Source organism: Portunus trituberculatus, chromosome 46, assembly GCF_017591435.1.
Source record: "Portunus trituberculatus isolate SZX2019 chromosome 46, ASM1759143v1, whole genome shotgun sequence".
Taxonomy (NCBI): domain Eukaryota; kingdom Metazoa; phylum Arthropoda; class Malacostraca; order Decapoda; family Portunidae; genus Portunus; species Portunus trituberculatus.
The window spans coordinates 3,170,511-3,183,065 of record NC_059300.1 but is presented as its reverse complement, the minus strand read 5'-3'; the positions used below and the strand labels follow the sequence as shown (position 1 = coordinate 3,183,065).

The following is a 12,555-nucleotide window of genomic DNA, read 5'->3' as shown; positions in this document are numbered from 1 at the left end:
GATGTTGGTATTTTTATCTCGCGCTAACTCGGGAGGTATGGTGAGAAACACACAAAATAGCCTGTATTCACATATTAATTACACTTGGAAATTCAATAAACGAGTGAGAACAAATGGTGTTCTGCCCACAAGCAACTCTTCCTCTTTGCAATGCAAAAAACCAGAAGTCTCTAGATGCTATGGTTACCAAAATATCACAGGTTGAATGAGGTGGTATCATCGGTGTACGTGGTCTTACGTCTGATCGGGTCCAGTGGCCTTGGCTAGAGCAATAGAAAACACACCCCTTGTATCCTCTCTCTCTCTCTCTCTCTCTCTCTCTCTCTCTCTCTCTCTCTCTCTCTCTCTCTCTCTCTCTCTCTCTCTCTCTCTCTCTCAATCAAAATGTTCGCAAAGTGATCTAATTTGTATATTGTTTGCAAAAACATGTATATAATACATATAATAGGAGTTGCTGGTGGTGGTGGTGGTGGAATGTCCTCCCTTTCAGTGGTTGAACCTCCTACATCCGTATCAGAGCCCAGAACATCACTATCTTCGCTCTCTATTAATGTAGGAACTGTTAATTCCAAAGCCCTTCTGATAACACTCATTCAAAAGTGGTCTCCCTGTAATATGGCGAGAGACCCGAGGTATAGAAGTAAGGCGCGCGGGAGAGGTGGTGGAATCGGACACTGTGAAATCACTGTTGTTTACAGCCACGTGGATGGACGTTCGACTAATATTTATTTTTTTTAGTATTAAGTTGAACTGTTGCGTTTGACTATTGAAAAGTTTGACTATTTAAACGTTCGAGTATTGAGTCTCTGCTGTATATACAGGGGATCTTCAGTGGTTGAACCTCCTACATCCGTATCAGAGCCCAGAACATCACTATCTTCGCTCTCTATTAATGTAGGAACTGTTAATTCCAAAGCCCTTCTGATAACACTCATTCAAAAGTGGTCTCCCTGTAATATGGCGAGAGACCCGAGGTATAGAAGTAAGGCGCGCGGGAGAGGTGGTGGAATCGGACACTGTGAAATCACTGTTGTTTACAGCCACGTGGATGGACGTTCGACTAATATTTATTTTTTTTAGTATTAAGTTGAACTGTTGCGTTTGACTATTGAAAAGTTTGACTATTTAAACGTTCGAGTATTGAGTCTCTGCTGTATATACAGGGGATCTTCGCAATTCGACGGGGTTAGGGCGGTTTTTTATTGGTCGAATCAGCGTTTATTAGAATCTTGAAGCAATTTTTCCCATAAGATACTTACGAATTAGAGGGGATAGGGACCATCCTCCAGCCTAGACCCCCCAAAACATCACTCTAACCTCTATAAAACACTAACTTAGACTAAATCAGTAATATTAAAGGCTTCATTTATATCTAACTTTTTTTTTTATTAAACACATTAGGGTGCTGTACAGTACATTTTTGGAAATAAAAACACTTGCAGCGGTCTTGCGTTACTTCTGCATTCTGTCAGTTGTTTTTCATTTAGAGACTTACGATGTCACCAAAGAGGCTTATTAGTGATGAAAATAGGGAATCTGATGAGACTGCAAGTGTTAGTGAGCCACAGCACTCCATTAGAGGATTCACAGGAATCACACCAGGAGAAACGTTACAAAGATGTTTTCATGGATGGTGACTCATCCTCCGGTGACCTCCCTTCTCCTCCCCACCCTTCTCCCCTCCTCTTCTAAGTTATCCATCTCTTAAGAGCATCCCTATTTTTTTATTATTATCATATTTTTTATGTTTTCAGATAAGAAAAAGGTATTTACAAATAATAATTATTACACAGAAAACAATAAAATATTACAAAAAATAATATAAATAGAGGGAGAGGGAATAGGTTTGTTTACATTTTTCTCCTTCCTCCATTATAAGCATCAGTGGAGGAGGTAAGCGGAAATGGAAGAAATTTGTTTTGCCTTTTCAGTTACGTACACATGCATACTTTATCAATGCATGAAAATATATAAAAATAACAGGAAAAGTTTACTTAGTGTTCTTACCTTGGAGACATGTTTTCGGCTAATGGTGTTAAATGGTAGAGGAAGAAGAGAGAGGGAGGAAAGGATGCAGGCACCATTCACATGTAAACACAAATTAAACCTGCACTTTATTTAGACAATAAAAAAAAGACCAGTAAATAGTGTGAAAATGATAAAAGAATAATCACAGTGCATGAGATATATGAGAAACACGTAGATACTAGCTCAGCTGAGGCTCGACCGATGGACCTAGCTGCCGGCTGTAGCTGCAATATCCCCAAGCATGACTTGGATCTCAAAATTTTGCTCGCACCTCGAAAATAAAAAGACCAAATTGTAGCTCGTATCTCAAGGTTCCACTGTATGTATATACAGCCATACCTCGCCGAACACGAATCTCGCATATACACGAATCAGTAAAATATATCATATTTTGCCGAGCACGACTTTGACTTGCGATTGCACGATTTGGTCCCCATTTGAATCGCCCGCTGGTCCTGTGCTATTGTTTTATATATGCATATATGTTCACAAAACATTTCTATTAGCTTTTTACAAACCTTGCCTCCAAGAAAGGAATGTTTTGTAATGCATAAAGTGAAATCTTAATGGAATACCAAAAAATAAAGCAGAGATGAGATGAGCCACAGACGAATCGGGAGACTTGCAGCCACTCGGCCGCTTCTTCTTCTTGTGACCCTTGTAGCTTGCGTGTTACTTTCATCATGATGTTTATGTTTCCACTCTTATATTGCCTGCTATAATGGATATCATATCTTAGTATTCATATACACTCATGCCATGAGGATAACCTGGACTCCGTGGCAGTGAGTGATAGTGAATTACTAATGAAATACCGCGGTATTTCATTAGTAATTCACTATCACTCACTGCCACGGATTCCAGGTTATTCTCATGGCATGAGCGTATATGAATACTAAGATATGATATCCATTATAGCAGGCAATAGAGGAGTGGAAGCAAATGTGATATCGTGGTGAAAGAAAACATGCCAAGCTAAAATGGTCACATGAAGAAGAAGAAGCGGCCAAGTCGCCGTAGTCTCCGCCGTCTGTGGCCAATCTCATCATCTGTGCTTTATTTTTTGGTATTCCATGTAAGATTTCACTTTATGCATTACAAAACAATCCTTTCTCTGGGGCAAGGCTTGTAAAAAGCTAATATATATATATATATATATATATATATATATATATATATATATATATATATATATATATATATATATATATATATATATATATATATATATATATATATATATATATATATATATATATATATATATATATATATATATATATATATATATATATATATATATATATATATATATATATATTGATTTTATACTCATGTGGTATGTTGGAGATCAGCCCAGAACTCATCCCCCCTATTTCCATTATTTCCTATGGGAAAATTACGTCTGCTGTACGAACAGCTTTTACACCCCCTATCCTGTTCGTTAAGCGTAGTATTACTGTACTAGTACTGTAGTTAAATAAAATGTGTGTTTGGTACTTCATTAATTTTTTTTTTTTTTTTCAGTTTTTGGTAAAAAATTTTTTTTTTTTTTTTGGGAGGATCTGGGAACGTAAACCCTATTTTCCCATAGGGCCTATTATTCGCCCAACACTAATCTCGCCGTGCACGATGAGGTCAGGAACGTAACTGTCGTAGATCTAATAGCACTAGTTCAGGAGGTACTGTGAACCTTCCATTAAAGCTAGTTGTGATCTCGTTGAATGTTTCCCTTTGTGTCTCACAACTGAAGGGGGTAGTCACAGCCTACCCTCAAAAGACAGCTCTCCTTCTTCACACAAAACTACATGCACTTACCACACATACACCCTTCACTCCAAATCAAAATTTAAAAGAAAAATGGGACCCAAAATAAACAATGCCTCGGAGTCCCCTCTGGGAGGGACCAAAATGTCCCCAGGTCGGACACCTCTCCTGTTGAAGACCACAAATGCCTTGACACCTCCCTCAACTTTTTCTACATTAACTTCTGCAACATTCGCGGTCTTAGATCTAATTTTCAATCTGTGGAACACCACCTCTCCTCTACTAAACCTCATCTTCTTTTCCTCACCGAAACACAGCTGTCTGAGGCAACTGACAGTAGCCCTTCTCTGTTCCCTCCTACTTTCTCTATTCTCATTTTCATTCCAAAGCTGGATGTTGCGTCTATGTACGCAACGACTTAACTTGCTCTCGTGCCCACGCTCTTGAGTCTTCCGAATTTTCCACCATCTGGCTACGACTTAACAGTCACTCTCAAACTAAATTCATCTGTGCTGTTTATCTCTCCCTAACTCTTCTGACTATAGTAATTTCTTCGACTACTTAACTTCTAAAGTGGAGCACATTCTGTCCCTCTACCCTTTCGCTGAGATTTCCATTCTTGGAGATTTCAATGTTCACCACCAGCTTTGGCTTTCCTCTCCTTCACTGACCACCCTGGTGAACTAGCCTTCAACTTTGCTATCCTCCATGACCTAGAGCAACTGGTGCAACACCCTACTCGTATTCCTGACCGTCTTGGAGACACGCCCAACATTCTTGATCTCTTCCTCACCTCTAACCCTTCTGCTTATGCTGTCACCCTTTCATCTCCGTTGGGCTCCTCCGATCACAATCTCATTTCTGTATCTTGTCCTATTTTTCCAATCCCTCCGCAGGATCCCCAAAGCGAAGGTGCCTCTGGCGTTTGCCTCTGCCAGTTGGGGGACCTGAGGAGGTATTATGCTGATTTTCCTGGAATGATTATTGCTTCCGTGTCAGAGACCCATCTCTTTGTGCTGAACGCATAACAGAGGTGTTAGTATCTGGCATGGAGGCGTACATTCCTCATTCTTTTCTCAACCTAAACCTTCTAAACCTTGGTTTAACTCAGCCTGTTCTCGTGCTATACATGATAGAGGTTGCCCACAAAAGGTACTTGAGCCTTCCATCTCCTGAATCTCATGCACTTTATATCTCTGCCGGAATCATGCCAAGTCTGTTCTTCAACTTGCCAAACACTCTTTCATAAATAGGAAATGTCAAAATCTTTCAAACTCAAACTCTCCTCGTGACTTCTGGCATCTAGCCAAAAACATCTCAAATAACTTCACTTCTTCATCTTTCCTCCTTTATTTCATCCTGATGGCACCACTGCCATCTCTTCTGTCTCTAAAGCTGAACTCTTTTCTCAAACCTTTGCTCACAACTCCACCTTGGACGATTCTGGGCTTGTCCTCCCTCTCCTCCTCCCTCTGACTATTTCATGTCTACAATCAAAATTCTTCGTAATGATGTTTTCCATGCCCTTGCTGGCCTAAACCCTCGGAAGGCTTATGGACCTGATGGGGTCCCTCCTATTGTTCTCAAAAACTGTGCTTCTGTGCTTGCACCTTGCCTGGCCAAACTCTTCCAACTTTGTCTATCGACTTCTACCTTTCCTTCCTGCTGGAAGTTCGCCTACATTCAGCCTGTTCCTAAAAGGGTGACCGTTCTAACCCCTCAAACTACCGTCCTATAGCTTTAATCTCTTGCTTGTCTAAAGTTTTTGAATCTATCCTGAATAGGAAGATTCTCAAACATCTGTCACTTCACAATCTTCTGTCTGATCGCCAGTATGGCTTCCGTCAAGGTCGCTCTACTGGTGATCTTCTGGCTTTCCTTACTGAGTCTTGGTCATCCTCTTTTAGAGATTTCGGTGAAACTTTTGCTGTTGCGTTAGACATATCAAAAGCTTTTGATAGAGTCTGGCATAAAGCTTTGATTTCAAAACTGCCCTCCTACGGCTTCTATCCTTCTCTGCAACTTTATCTCAAGTTTCCTTTCCGACCGCTCTATTGCTGCTGTGGTAGACGGCTACTGTTCTTCTCCTAAACCTATTAATAGTGGTGTTCCTCAGGGTTCTGTCCTGTCACCCACTCTCTTTCTATTATTCATTAATGACCTTCTTAACCAAACTTCTTGCCCTATCCACTCCTACGCTGATGATACCACCCTACATCTTTCCACGTTCTTTCAGAGACGTCCAACCCTTCAGGAAATCAACAGATCACGCGGGACGCCACGGAACGCCTGACTTCCGATCTTTCTAAGATTTCCGATTGGGGCAGAGAAAATCTAGTAGTTTTCAATGCCTCAAAACTCAATTCCTCCATCTATCAACTCGACACAACCTTCCAGACAACTATCCCTCTTCTTCAATGACACTCAACTGTCTCCCTCTTCCACAATGAATATCCTCGGTCTGTCCTTTGCTCATAATCTTAACTGGAAACTTCACATCTCATCTCTTGCTAAAACAGCTTCTATGAAATTAGGTGTTCTGAGGCGTCTCCGACAGTTTTCTCGCCCTCCAACTGCTTACTCTGTATAAGGGCCTTATCCGTCCCTGTATGGAGTACTCTTCGCATGTTTGGGGGTTCCAGTCACACAGCTTTGCTTGATAGGGTGGAATCGAAAGCTCTTCGTCTCATCAACTCCCTCCTCTGACTAACTGTCTTCAGTCTCTTTCTCACCGCCGAAATGTTGCATCCCTTTCTATATTTTATCGCTATTTTCATGGTAACTGTTCTACTGATCTTGCTAACTGCATGCCTCCCTCCTCCTGCGGCCACGCTGCACAAGGCTTTCTTCTTCCTCTCATCCTTATTCTGTCCAACTCTCTAATGCAAGAGTTAACCAGTATGCTCAATCATTCATCCCTTTCACTGGTAAACTCTGGAACTCCCTCCCTGCATCTGTATTTCCGAATTCCTACAACTTGTCTTCTTTTAAGAGGGAGGTATCGAGGCATTTGCTCCCCTAATTCTGGCTGACGGTTTTGGCACTTTTTGAAGTCTTTGGAGAGCCAGCGCTCAAGTGGGCTTTTCTAACTTTCTTTCTTTTGCCCTTGGCTGGCCCTCTTCCCTACGTAAAAAAAAAAAAAAAAAAAAAAAAAAAATGACTGTATATATAGGCAAGCCCCACTTAACAAACGTTCACACAATGAAATTTCGCTAAAACGAACGTTTCCTTTTACTACCATCTGCTCGTATAATGAACACCAAACTTGCTTTAACAAAATTTTATCCAGGTAATTTTTTCCAAGTTTGAAAGCCCCGCCGTATCACGTAAGCTGACAGGCTTTTCAATACACCAGTGCCTCGTGGACAAAACGTGCACCACTCACTACCCTACCCTTCCCCGCTCTTAATTCAAAACAATAACAGCGTCCAGCAGCAGCTCATCTTCCCTCGCTCAACATGCCACCAAACAGCTCTGCAACCAACTCTGCAATGTCGCTTAGCCTTGCTAAGAAGACCAGGAAGTCTCTTACCCTCGAAGTGAAGCTGGATATTATTCACAAACACGAGAGAGGCGAGAAAACTAATAGCGTTGCTCGCCACCATGGCTTGACTCTATCTACTGCCTACTATTTTCAAGTCAGCAGACTCTATTAAGAAGGCTGGTGAGACCGTATCTTCCTTGCAAGTTAAAACTCATGACTGCAATGGATAAAATGAAAAGCCTTGTGGAAATGTGGTACATAAGTTTTGTATGCGGTACAATGATGCGCCCTTTGTTTACATTGCACAGTTTACCAGCTAGCGTCTTTCCTGCTCCACTCTCCCTTCCTTCATAAATTTAAGAGCATCAACATTATAAAGTTACATACATACATTAGTGTACATTATAATGACTTAGTCTTAAATTAAACTACTTAACCCTTAACGTATGGTGATCGTTTTGAGATGATTGTAGCATCACGTGTGGAGAGGCGGGGATCGTTCTGGGAATCATGATTTTCCCGCGCTAAATGTTTGAATCTCTTCCCCTCACTATTGGTCCTGGGGCAAGTGGAGGTATCTGGCATCTTTTCTCACTCGCCTCCTCGAGCCTTGAGACATATGTTCCCACACAATAGGTCATCTTTTCCCATTTTGAGGTGACATCTGGCAACCCCTGTAATCTGGAGGGAGGAAACGGTACTCCGAGTGTTATGTCAGTGTTACTCGGTAGTGACATTGAGGACAGTGATGAAAATTAAGACTTGATTTTTTTTATTGAGACAAGAAAGTGAAGACTACAGTAGTGATTCTGATAGTGATCTGGGAGACAGAGACCAACCTTCACAGCGACATTCATAAACCTCCTCACGTACACTGGTGTGTCACCCATGGTTGCCTCTACAGGACTGTGCTTGTCGGCCAAGTCACGTGAATCCCATTGCTAATAAGAGTTGCCAGATTTCAGTTATTATAGAAATCTACAATACTTGTAATATGTGGTTTCTTTTTCTTTTCCTGTTTTGCACATCATTTCATATATCTGAGTGTGCATTTTCTTGACATGAAAGTGCAAAAGTTCCTACTTTTACATCAAATTCAAATGCCCGAAAGGAGAGAGAGAGAGAGAGAGAGAGAGAGAGAGAGAGAGAGAGAGAGCGCTGTTATCGGAGCTTGTGGGGTATTTCTTAGCGGCGGATTCTGTCATGGGTTCGGGGAGAATTTTTTTATATGCAATAACTTTGCTCTCAAAGGTCATAACATGTTGAAAACTACATCGTTGTACTCAAAATAACACAAAGAAATATGCTTTTATAAGGAAAAAAAAATTTTTTTTGCATTTTTGACAGGGGTGTTTTTTTCCCGGTATTTTATGTGAAGGTAATGATGAAGACGGGTCTTGGTTCACCTTTGCTGGGAAGATAAATCCTGCCTGATTGTTGCCTTCCTGAGCTGCAGGAAGGCAGTGTTGCTCTTAAGAATACCAATTTCTCCCAGATAGTATCTTCAACTGATGAAGGTGGAAGGTATTGTTTAAGAATCCAGCCGAGAGCATCTCAGTGCAGTTGCCCCCCCAGAAGCATTGTGGGTGTGCATGACATCATAGAGTCAAGTTAACCTGCGTTAAATTGGATAAATCATATTATTTAACCCTTTGCTGGTGGAGGATCTATATATAGATGTTTTGAAAAAGATTTTTGTCGGATCGTCTATATATAGACGTTTGTTCTGATTTTACTGCACAAAGTTGTAGCGTGGTCTGTATATAGACAATTTCTTACAAGTAACAAAATTCATAAAATAAATAATTATCTAGCATCTCAAATACCCAAGTACAGGTCAGCATGGCCTCTCAAAGCCGGTCACCGCTTGTGCTTTTGTTGATGGTGGATGTGTCATGCACATAAGCTAATACTGAAAAATTTTTGCATTTTTTCCACTTTTTATTATTATCTTATCATGTCAAGGACAAAGAACTGTATCACACGCCAGCTACATTGCCTAAAAATTAGTAGGTACAAAATAAATACATATGTGAAAAATACGAAGAAATGTGGAAGTAAATTACATCCAGGTCACAAGTCCAGGATGTGGGTAACTCCAAACATTCATACAAATATATTGACATATAGTATCACCAATCAAACACAAACAACACATATGTAGATTCAATTGTTTGTTCAGTTTTGTGGCAGAGTCTATATATAGATGTCACTTGTTCAGTTTTGCAGCAGAGTCTATATATAGATTCAATTGTTTGTTCAGTTTTGTGAGTCTATATATAGATGTCAATTTAGAGTACCCATTTGCTGGGAAACTAAATATAGATGTATTGATGAAAGTCAATAGAGTCTATATATAGATGATTTTTTATTTGGTAGTACATTCATCTGCCCTGCTGCCTGGATAGGCTTAATCGTATCTCCTTAAATATCAAGTCACATTAAATCAAAATTGCATTACTCAAATCGAGAGTTGACTGTGTGTGTGTGTGTGTGTGTGTGTGTGTGTGTGTGTGTGTGAGAGTGAGAGTGTATTTACCTAGTTTACCTAGTTGTAGTTTTACAGGGCCTGGGCTTTACGCTCGTGTGGCCCCGTCTCCATTTCTACACTTATCCAATTTTTCTTTAAAGCTATGCATACTTTGCTGGCACCACTTCCTCACTCAAACTGTTCCAAGTCTCAACACATCTTTGTGGGAAACTATATTTTTTAATATCTCTCAGACATCTTCCCTTCCTCAGTTTTTTACTATGCGATCTTGTGCTTCTAATGTCATATTCTTCTCTCAGGATCAGTTTCTTATTATCCACTTCATCCATTCCGTTATTCAATTTATAAACTTGTATCAGATCCCCTCTCTCCCTTCTCTGTTCCAGGATTGGTAGATCAATAGCCTTTAGTCTCTCCTCATATGTCATCCCTTCAAATTCTGGAACCATTCTTGTAGCCATTTTTTGTAGTCTCTCTAACTTCCTTATGTTTCTTTTTATGGGGGTCCACACAAATCCTGCATATTCCAATCTGGGTCTTATTATAGTACTTATCAATTTCTTCATCATTTTTTTGTCCATGTAGTGAAATGCTAATCCAATATTCCTTAGCAAGTTATATGTGAAAATTCTATCAATATGGCTTACCGGTTGATTGTTTTCTACCATCATCACTCCCAAGTCCTTTTCCTTTTTTACTTTTTCTAGTTCTACTCCATCTCCCATCTTATAGATTCCCACTGGTCGTCTTTCACTCTTTCCCATTTCCATGACATGGCTTTTGTCCACATTGAATTCCATTTCCCACATTTTACTCCATTCCCAGATCTTATTTAGGTCTTCCTGCAGTATTTCACAATCCTTTTTTTGCTTTATATCTGCACAGTTTTGCATCATTCGCAAACAGATTTATGTAGCTGTTCACTCCCTCTGGCATGTCGTTTATATATATATATGAGAAAAAGTATTGGCGTCAATACTGACCCCTGTGGCACTCCGCTTTCTGCTGCTCTCCACTTGGACTTCATATCTTTAACTACCATCCTTATTTCTCTTCCCCTCAAGTAATTTTCCATCCATCTCAATGTGGTTCCTTTTAAGCCACCCTTCTCTAACTTCCATAGTAATCTTTCATTTGGCACTTTATCAAATGCCTTTTTTAAATCTAAATAAATACAGTCAATCCATCTCTCTCTCTCTTGTACCCTATCAACTATTCTAGAGTAGAAACTCAATAAATTTGTTACACGACCGACCTTTTCTAAAACCAAATTGGCTATTTGATAATAATTTGTTGTCTTCAAGAAACTCAATCCATTGTTTCTTTATTACTCTTTCACACATCTTGCATATTACACTAGTTAGTGATACCGGTCTGTAATTTAAAGGTTCTTCCTTCCTTCGCTCTTATATATGGGAACCACCTCAGCTCTTTTCCATTCTACTGGTACTGTTCCATTTTCTATTGAGCATTTTATGATGTTGTATATAGGACTTGCTAGTTCTTCCTACATTCTTTCAGTATTCTGCCTGAGACTTCATCCGGTCCCATTGCCTTCTCCTCATCTAATTCCGTCATCAACTCTTTTATTTCAAGCTTGGTTACTTTAATCTCTTTCATATGGACAGTCTCTCTATTACCCTGTGGTCTTTCAAATTTGGATTCCTTAGTAAAGACCTCCTGAAATTTACTATTTAACAGTTCTGCCATACTTTTTGGGTCTTCCACCATCCCGTTCTCTCCTTTTAACCTTTCTATTGTTTCTTTTTGTCTTATTTTTCCATTTATGAATCTGTAGAACAATTTCGGTTGTTCCTTACATTTTTCGACAATGTCCTTTTCATAGTTCCTTTCTTCTTCCTTTCTCACCTTAGCATATTCATTTCTTGCTGTTTTGAAGTTTTCCTTATTTTCTGGATTTCTGTTTATTCTCCATCTTTTCCATGCTCCATATCTTCTCCTTTGTCCTAGCACACCTTGCATTAAATCAATCTTTCTTTCCTTCTTCTTTAGGTCTATATTTTGGGACATATTCCCTGACTCCTGTTTTGTATATTTCCAAAAATAAGTTATACTTCTCTTGCACCATCTCTGAGTTTTCCATCTCCTCCCAGTTTAGGTTATTAAAATGGCTCTTGAGGTTCTCAATATCAGCCTTTCTGTAATTTAATTTGTCTCCTTTGTATGATTCATCTCTATCTTCCTTTCCCTCTTCTATATCCATTTCTAATATTACATGGTCACTCTTTCCCAATGGGCACTTATATCTTATATCATCGTTCATTTGTATACCCCTTGTAAAAACTAGGGCCAATCTCGATGACTCATCGTTTCCTCTGAATCTTGTGTTTTCCTTTACTCTTTGGACCATCTTATTATCTATCATTAGATTCAGGAATCTATCTCCCCAGGCTTGTGTGTGTATTCACCTAGTTCACCTAGTTGTAATTTTACAGGGCCTGGGTATCATACTTGTGTGGCCCTGTCTCCATATCTACACACATCTAACTTTCCTTTAAAACTATGCACACTCCTCGCTGACACCACCTCCTCACTCAAACTATTCCACACCTCCACACATCTCTGTGGGAAACTATATTTCTTCACATCCTTCAAGCATATTCCCTTGGCTATCTTTTTACTATGCGATCTCGTAGTTTGATCTAAATTTTCTTCTCTCAACATCATTTGCTCATTATCCACTTCATCCAAACCATTCAACAGTTTATAAACCTGTATTAAATCTCCTCTTTCTCTTCTTTGTTCCAAGGTAAGGTGTGTGTGT

At 39.7% G+C, this 12,555-nt stretch overlaps 1 protein-coding gene across 9 annotated transcripts in view; it reads left to right on the top strand.

Annotated features, from left to right (window-relative positions):
* Window positions 1-12,555, top strand: part of LOC123519903 (serine/threonine-protein kinase Tao-like) — a 65,560-nt gene that overhangs the window by 50,960 nt on the left and 2,045 nt on the right. The window lies entirely within an intron of this gene.